The 7,978-nt window shown below is 61.6% G+C and overlaps 1 pseudogene; it reads left to right on the top strand.

Moving 5' to 3' along the window:
* Positions 1–4,495: 4,495 nt before the first annotated feature.
* LOC112059997 (small ribosomal subunit protein eS25-like) lies at positions 4,496–6,023 on the top strand (annotated as a pseudogene).
* Positions 6,024–7,978: the final 1,955 nt, after the last annotated feature.

The raw sequence follows: 7,978 nt of genomic DNA on the forward strand, positions 1-7,978 counted from the left end.
GGACGGCTAGTTGCAGATATGAGATCTCAGGGGTTTTATCTTGACTCCGGAACCTTCCCCGGTACATCTCAGGAGTCAGCCCAAACTCACGTAGCAGGGCCTTTTTGAATAGTTCGTAGTCCCCTTTCTCTGCCTCTCCCAGTTGGCGGTACAATGCCACGGATTTGGGGTCCAGTAAGGGGGTAAGGACCCGGAGTCTGTCCGCGGGATCAACCCGGTGCAGCTCGCAGGCCGTCTCAAAGGCCTCCAGGAAGTCATCCATGTCCTCCCCCTCCTTGTATGGGGCCATGATGCACTTATCAAAGCTCCGTGCAGTCCTGGGTCCCCCCTCACTCACCGCAGCCGGGGGTTCGCTGCCCTTCAATCTCGCCAGTTCCAGTTCACGCTGATGCTGTCTCTCATTCTCCTGTCTCTGTCTCTCATTCTCCTGTCTCTGTCTCTCTTTCTCCTCCCGTTCATGCTGACGCTGTCTCTCTTCATGCTGTCTCTGTTGTTCACGATCCTCCAGCTCCCTCAGTTTTAGCTCTTTCTCCCATTCCAGCCAATTCCGCTCCCCGGATGCTGAACGTCGCCGGGAGGATCCTCTGCTGGCCGGCGAGCTTCGCCGGGGGGACCCCCTGCTGGCCGGGGGGGTCACGGCGCCTTCGGTATTTGCTGGGCTCCTCCCCACCCTTCCCCTAGGCATAGGAAGGAGGGGTCTCGGGAAGCCCTCAGCAGCGGGCTGACCACTCCCAGCTGGGACAGACACTGGTGCCTGCGCTGCATTTGCCAGGCTGCTTCCCTGAGACACAGGGATCGGTTCATTCGCGCGATCTTCCGCCTCCAGCTGGGCAATGAGCTGTTCTTTGGTGAGCCTCCCAATGCGCAGCCGCCTCTGCTTGCACAGCTCCACCAGGTCGCTCTTAAGCCGCTGGGCATACATCTTCCTGCTGGCCACTCACCGGCCTGTGTGCTCACAGCTCCCCACAGTTCCCAGGGGGACCCCTAGTGTGCCAGCCCTTCTCGAGGTCACCACCTCTCTGCCAGGGTCGAGCTGCAGACTCCTCCGCCCCTGGGACCACTCGCTGCGATCCCCCCGGGGGACCCTGTTACTGCAAAAGTCCTTCTCGCTGGTCACACACTCCCAGGGGTAATAACCGTCTCTCTCCCACTCTTCAGCGTGCCTGGTCCCCGTCAATCCCCCTTCGTTTTACTGCTCCCCAGTCACTTACTGCAGGAAGCGCCGTCCACGGGGTGCAGTAGATCCCACCGCTGCCACCAGTTGTCACGGAGTATTGGGGAACTCAGGGCCCTGCACCCCCGGCTTCCTGCGATTCACCATGACTCTCAGCCAGCCAGTAAAGCAGAAGGTTTATTTGGAGGACAGGAACACAGTCCAAGACAGGTCTTGCAGGCACAGACAACAGGGCCCCCCTCAGTTAGGTCCAGCTTGGGGACCCAGGGCATCCCAGCCCCCCCCTTTGGGGGGTCAGAGCCATCTCTGCCTCCCAGCCATCTCTCCAGCCTCCTTCCAGCCTGCTTCCAGCACTCTCCTTCAGCGACCCCTCCCACAGCCTTTGTTCAGTTTCCCGGGCCCCGGAGTCACCTGACCTCCAACCCCCTCCTGGGTTCTCATGTTACAAGCTCAGGTATGTTCCCTTGGGCCGGCTCCCATCCCCCGATGCAGACCATCCTAGTCACACTCCCCTGTCAGCATTCACACACCCCAGCAAGAACAGTCCCAGTTCGTCACACAGGCCCACGCCTGGGCAGCCGCAGCTAGGCACTGAAATGGAACTGGCCTGTTCCAAAGGGGCTGTTCACCAGCAGCTTCCCTGGGCCTCAGTGGGAGCAGCAGGTGCAGAGCCTCTGAGAATCAGGTGCTTTTGGTTAGGGGCCCGAACGGCCTCAGGGCAGAGGGGGAGGCGCCCAAGTAGGAAAATCTTGGTCAAGTTCCTAGGAGTGTCAGAGCTCCGCACTCCCAGCTCCAGCCAGGGCTCCCAGCGCAGGGCTCCCAGCTCCAGCGCAGGGCTCCCAGCGCAGGGCTCCCAGCTCCAGCGCAGGGCTCCCAGCTCCAGCCAGGGCTCCCAGCGCAGGGCTCCCAGCTCCAGCCAGGGCTCCCAGCTCCAGCGCAGGGCTCCCAGCGCAGGGCTCCCAGCTCCAGCCAGGGCTCCCAGCTCCAGCACAGAGCTCCCAGCACAGGGCTCCCAGCTCCAGCCAGGGCTCCCAGCGCAGGGCTCCCAGCTTGGGTCCAAGTTCCCAGTGCAGGGCTCCCAGCGCAGAGCTCCCAGCGCAGAGCTCCCAGCGCAGAGCTCCCAGCTCCAGCCAGAGCTCCCAGCACAGGGCTCCCAGCTCCAGCACAGGGCTCCCAGCTCCAGCCAGGGCTCCCAGCTCCAGCACAGAGCTCCCAGCACAGGGCTCCCAGCTCCAGCACAGAGCTCCCAGCGCACAGCGCCCAGCAGAGCTCTGAGCCCAGAGCAGCCTCTGACGCTGCCCCATCAATCATTTACCTGTGTGTGCGCTGGGTGATGTCAGCGTTGCCATGGCACCCAGTGAAGTCCTTTCTATTCTGCACTGACAGACTCTCCCCACACGCAAACTAGCTTGCGGGAGACACTTATTTTTACCACGTCCTACGACAGACCGGAGGTAAATTTGTCCCTCGCTCCCCTATGTGGCCCCGCCGTTAACCCTGACAGCCCTGCAGCAGACAAACCCGCTGCGGCGCGGGGCGCCCTGCCACTCTGCTGCCCTCCCTACGCTGGCAGACTCTTAGTTTGCCCATAAGCTGAGTTTCAAAGGGCCCAGGTGGCTGTTGGCTTGGGGGTCGGCTGGGCGTGGATCGCAGGAGGCTGGGCGGACCCTGGAGCCTGCCTGCAGGTCTATTCGGCGGCTGGCACAGAACGGAGCTTGGGCACAAGCACTTGGATTACGATTCGACGTGACTATTTCACGTGAGGTGCACGCCCGAGGCAAGGCCGACTTCCAGCTCCCCGGGGGCGGGGGCTGTATGCATGGCACGTGCCCTGCTGCTGTGCCGTGCTCTGCTGGGAGTGGGCTTGGACAAGCAGAGGCCTGCGCCCTCCAGGGCTGCTGCTCCAGCACCGTTCCCCAGCCCTGGCCACATGGCGGTGTGCTGAGAGCAGGCGCCGTGGGGTGAGCGGGGAGGAGGCGGTGCAGGCAGAGGTTGTAGGCAGATAGCATGGGGAGCAGGCAGACGTGGGCGCAGAGCGGGGCAGTTTGAAGGGCTGCAGTCTCAGAGGGTGCCCGGGAGCGCTGTCAGCATGGGGCCGGGAGGGCACCTGATTTACCACAGCCTAATCCACCTATTGCCTGGGTGAAGACTGACAAAAGCACCAGGTGCAGCCAGAAGCCCCTGCATGGCCCACTCTGCCTGCCAGCAACTCCCCAGGTGGGACCCTGCAGTCACCGTGGGGGGGCATGGGGCTGGGAGTGAGGGCTCCTGGGTTCTATTCCCAGCTCTGCCGACTGCTGCTGATTAGCTGTGCCTCAGTTTCCCCAGCTGTGGCTCCTTCTCCTCGAGCAGTGAAATGTGCTAGCCCAGGGGTCGGCAACCTTTCAGAAGCGGTGTGCCGAATCTTCATTTATTCACTCCAATTCAAGGTTCCGCGTGCCAGTCATACATTTTAACGTTTTTAGACGGTCTCTTTCTATAAGTCTATAATATAGAACTAAACTATTGTGGTATGTAAAGTAAACAAGGTTTTTAAACTGTTTAAGAAGCTTCATTTAAAATTCAATTAAAATGCAGAGCCCCCCGGAGCGGTGGGCAGGACCCGGGCAGTGTGAGTGCCACTGAAAATCAGCTCGCGTGCCGCCAGTTGCCTACCCCTGTGCTAGGCTCAAGTCTGCCTTATTCTCCCACGCTGCCCCAAGCCCTGAATGACTGATGGCCTCCGCGGGGAACCATTCCCTTCTCCCAGCTGCGTCCTGTCACCGAACCAGGGCTGCCCGGCTGGAAGCTCGGACTCAGGGAACCAGAGAAGTGGGTCACAGCTCTGCCAGCAGCAGGGACGCCGCAGTCCTGAGGAGGCCACGCTGAGGTACTGGGGGTTCTTGGCTGTGTGGCACCCCCTCCTCTCGACACCCAATTTCATCTGCAGCCCCCTCCACTCTCCCCGATTCTCCCTGCAGCGGCTGCGCACCAGCCTGGCCCCTGCTCCCCCAGGATGCTCTCACTGCCACCCCCAGCCCCCTGAGCTGGTGAGGGAAGGTTGGTGCCACAGGCCCTGCCTTGGGGCTCTAGGCCTGTCACCGATGCACGTGTGGGACAGCGGATGGCGCTGGGTGGTTGGGGGAAGTGCTGTCCTCTGCAGTTCTCTACCCCCCTTCCCCGCTGAGAAGGCCTGTGTTGACTGTCCCCCTCTCTGGTGCCTGGCAACCCCTCTGGAGAGGAGCTCTCAAGCGCCCAGGGAGGGACACAGCCGTGGACAGGATCCATGCCTCTGATTGCCTCCCCCCCCCAGTAAACAGCCCCCCTAAGTGCGTGGTCTCCATGCCCTCGCCAAGCCCCCCGGAGCTAAAGGGCTGGATGGAGAGGCCAGCGGAGAACGTGAGCTCACCGGCCCGAGGCCTGCACATGAAGCTGGGGAGCTGGGGGAGAACGGGGCTGGCAACCTGGGGCGGTGGCAAGCACCAGTCTGGCCCCTGAACTGCATGTTTGGCTGCTAAAAAGCAGCGAGTGACGCAGCGTCGAGGGGCTGGGCCCGGGGCCAGCTGGGGCTCCCGCAGGGGTGTGACCTCACCGCATTCACTGACCTCAGGGACAGCAGCTGAGCGGGCTGCATGTCTCGCAAGCAGGGGGCCCTGGTGTAATACGGCCTGGGGTGCCAGGGGGGACTGGGAGACATGGGCTGGGGCAGAAGGACCCTCGTGTCCTCAGCCAGAGGGAGGGTCGCTGGGACGTGAGGAGAGGGTTCTGAGTGAAAGTCAGCTGGCTTTCCCTTCCCACCCTCGGTGCCAGGCAGCTGGGCACCCGCTGAGTCCTGGCACCGTCACTCAGGGCTGGGCCTGGGGTCTGGGGCCTGCCTTGGCCCAGGTCCCCCACTGGCCGACGGGGTCTTGTATTCATTTTAAAGGAAGCTGTGAGGTGCCCCCTCTGTCCGCGCCCTCCAGGTGCCCCTGCCAGGCAGGTGGGACAATGGGGAGAGCCAGGGATCCCCAAACCTGGGCGGGGGTTTGTGTCACGGAGTGTGGGGGAGTCAGGGCCCTGCACCCCTCTTCCTGTGATTCACCGGGACTCTCAGCCAGCCAGTAACACAGAAGGTTTATTAGATGACAGGAACACAGTCCCAAGCAGAGCGTGTAGGTACAACCAGAGCCTCTCAATCAAGTCCTGGGGGGTTTAAGGACTTAGACCCCAGCTTGGGGTTCCCTGCGTTGCACCACCCAGCCCAAGACTGAAACTAACAACTCCTCCAGCCGCTCTCTCCCCCCAGCTCCTCCTCTCCTTTGTTCAGTCTCCCAACCTCCCTCCTGGCTCAGGTTACAGCTCAGGGATCTTCCTTCAAGGGAAGTCCCCCATCTCCAGTGTAACTCCCCTGCAACCACCAGGCCTCCCAAGGACGATAAGAAGAAGAAGGAGGCGGGGAAGTCCGAGAAGAAAGACAAGGACCCAGTGAACAATTCTGGGGGTAAAGCCAAAAAAAGAAGTGGTCCCAGGGGAAAGTAAGAGACAAGCTGAACAACCTTATTTTGTTTGATAAGGCTATTTATGATCAACTGTGCAAAGGGCCCAACGACAAGCTCATCACGCCAGCTGTAGTCTCTGAAAGGTTGAGGGTTCGAGGATCTTTAGCAAGGGCTGCCCTCCAAGACCTGCTCAGCAAAGGTTTGATCAAACGTGTGTCCAAGCACCGAGCCCAAGTGATTTACACCAGAAATACAAAGGTGGAGATGCACCCGCTGGTGGGGAGGATGCTTAAAAAAGTTTTCCAGTCGCCTCTGCAATATTTCTTATGTAAATGTATACAATCAAATTGTTGAATTAAAAAAAAATAAAAAAAAAACATTCCCAGGTCAAATCCGCCCCGCTCCCTGCTCCGTCAGAGTTTGAGCTTGTAACGAGTTGGGGAGCCAGGTGGGTGCTGTGGGGCTCCAGCCCTGGAGAGGCTCCCCCGGGCCTGGGGCGGGGGTCGCTCTGCCAGTGCTGCATCAGGGCTGCTGACAGAGGCTCCCTGTGACTCCAGCATTAACGCTTGAATCGTGCGGTGCCGTCTGGTCAGGAGAGACGGGCGTGAACCACCCAGGGAGCGAGGGAGGCACTTGGTTTCAGCTGCCCTAGCCCCGGTTCTGTTTCCACTCGCTCAGTCAAACCTTCTCAGAAATGACCTCCCCTCGTCTTCAGTCCATTTGCATATTTTCCGTCCTGCCCGTGCTTTGCCGGGTATTAATGGTGCTTCACATCCAGCCTGTGGACGGTGGGTCCTGCCCTCGGCGGGCTGCTCCCGGAGCTGGGCTTTGTGGTGCCAGAGGAGGTCGTAAACACCTGGGCTGGAGCTGGTCTGCTGGGTTCTGGGGCTGGCTGCTCTGGGATAATGCAACCGCTGCAGGAGCACCAGGTTTGGGTTCGGAGTGCGCTACGCTAGGTGCTGTACAGACGTGTTTGCTGCTGAGAGCCAGACAGTGCTTTGAGCCCCCCTGCCCCCCAGCCAGCTGGTGCCATCCCTGCTGTATGGCAGGGAGGCACAGGGAAGAGCAGCTTTCCCAGCGGCAGAACCAGGAGGCCCGGCCGTCTGCTCCAACGGCTAGACGTCGCTCCCAGCCGGAGCCAGGACTGGACTCCTGGATTCTGGTTCCCAGCTCCACGCTCTGGGCACAACCCACTGGGTCTCTTGGGGAGTTCTAGGCTTCTCTGCCGCTCTGCGCCTCCCCCGAACTACCGGGCCCAGCCTTGCCCCAGTGCTTAGGGCGCAAGCCTAGGGGGTGGGAAGCTTGGATGCAGGTTCCTGCTCGGCTCCCATCCTAGCCCGGCCCTGCCTCGCAGGGCGGGGGGTGAATGCGTCCCTGCTGGGGTGCTCTGGTGGGATGGGGCTGATGCAGTACAGAGAAGCTCCCTGCACAGGCCGGCACTTCCGGTCCCAGCCGGGCTCTGGGCTGGGCCAAAGGCTCTTCCGGTGGGGTGCAGGGGTGTGGGGGGACACTGGGCTTGGTTCGAAAGCTGGCTGGGGCTGGTGTGTGGGGGGTTCTCTGACCCACTGAGGCTGCTAAGTGAGGGGGAAACCACAGGCATGGCTGTGCTCTGATTGCTGCAAAAACTAATTGGAAATGACTAATCGCCATGGCAACGCAGCCTGTGCTGATTGCGTGGGGCTGAAGCGCTGACATCGAGGGAGCTGCAGACGCAGGCCTGGTGCTGGGGGACGGGCCTGTGTGACAAGGGACCCAGCAACCTGCCTGTAGCCCCCACGGCGTGGAACCGAGGAGGCGTCCTCCCACCCCCGCGCTGGCTTCCTGGCCCCAGACGCCTGTGAGCTCCATCCTGCAGCCACAGCTGCTGCGTCATCGGCCAGACAATGGGAACACGGGCGGGCACTGCTTGGGACCAGCCGCTCTGCACTGGGAGCAGGGCTGGCTGCTCCCCTGGGGTAAAATAACACAGACCAGGGCGGCTCAGGGCACCGTTAACCACATGGCTCAGCCCAGCCGTCCTGTCCCAGGGCGAGTGGAACGGCTCATCCTCCCCTGGCTTACGGCAATTCCCCCAGAGCTGCCTGCTCCGCCATGGGTGTGGAGCGCCCTTGACTTGCCCTGCTGGTGACCATATTTCCCAAAGGGAAAACGGGACACTGCACGGGGCAGCCTGAGTCCCGCCCGCTTCCCTGCCCCCAAGCCGCTCGCCTGAGCCCCGCTCCCTGCTGGGGTCACTGCTTGTCCTAGCCCTGTCTGCCCCCCTGCCCGGGGCTGGCATCGCCATTCGCCCCCCTGCATGTTCTTCTGCAACCCACTGGTTTGACAAAACCGGGCATTTGTCCTGTTT

The sequence above is a fragment of the Chrysemys picta genome, chromosome 25 (assembly GCF_011386835.1).
Source record: "Chrysemys picta bellii isolate R12L10 chromosome 25, ASM1138683v2, whole genome shotgun sequence".
Lineage (NCBI taxonomy): Eukaryota > Metazoa > Chordata > Testudines > Emydidae > Chrysemys > Chrysemys picta.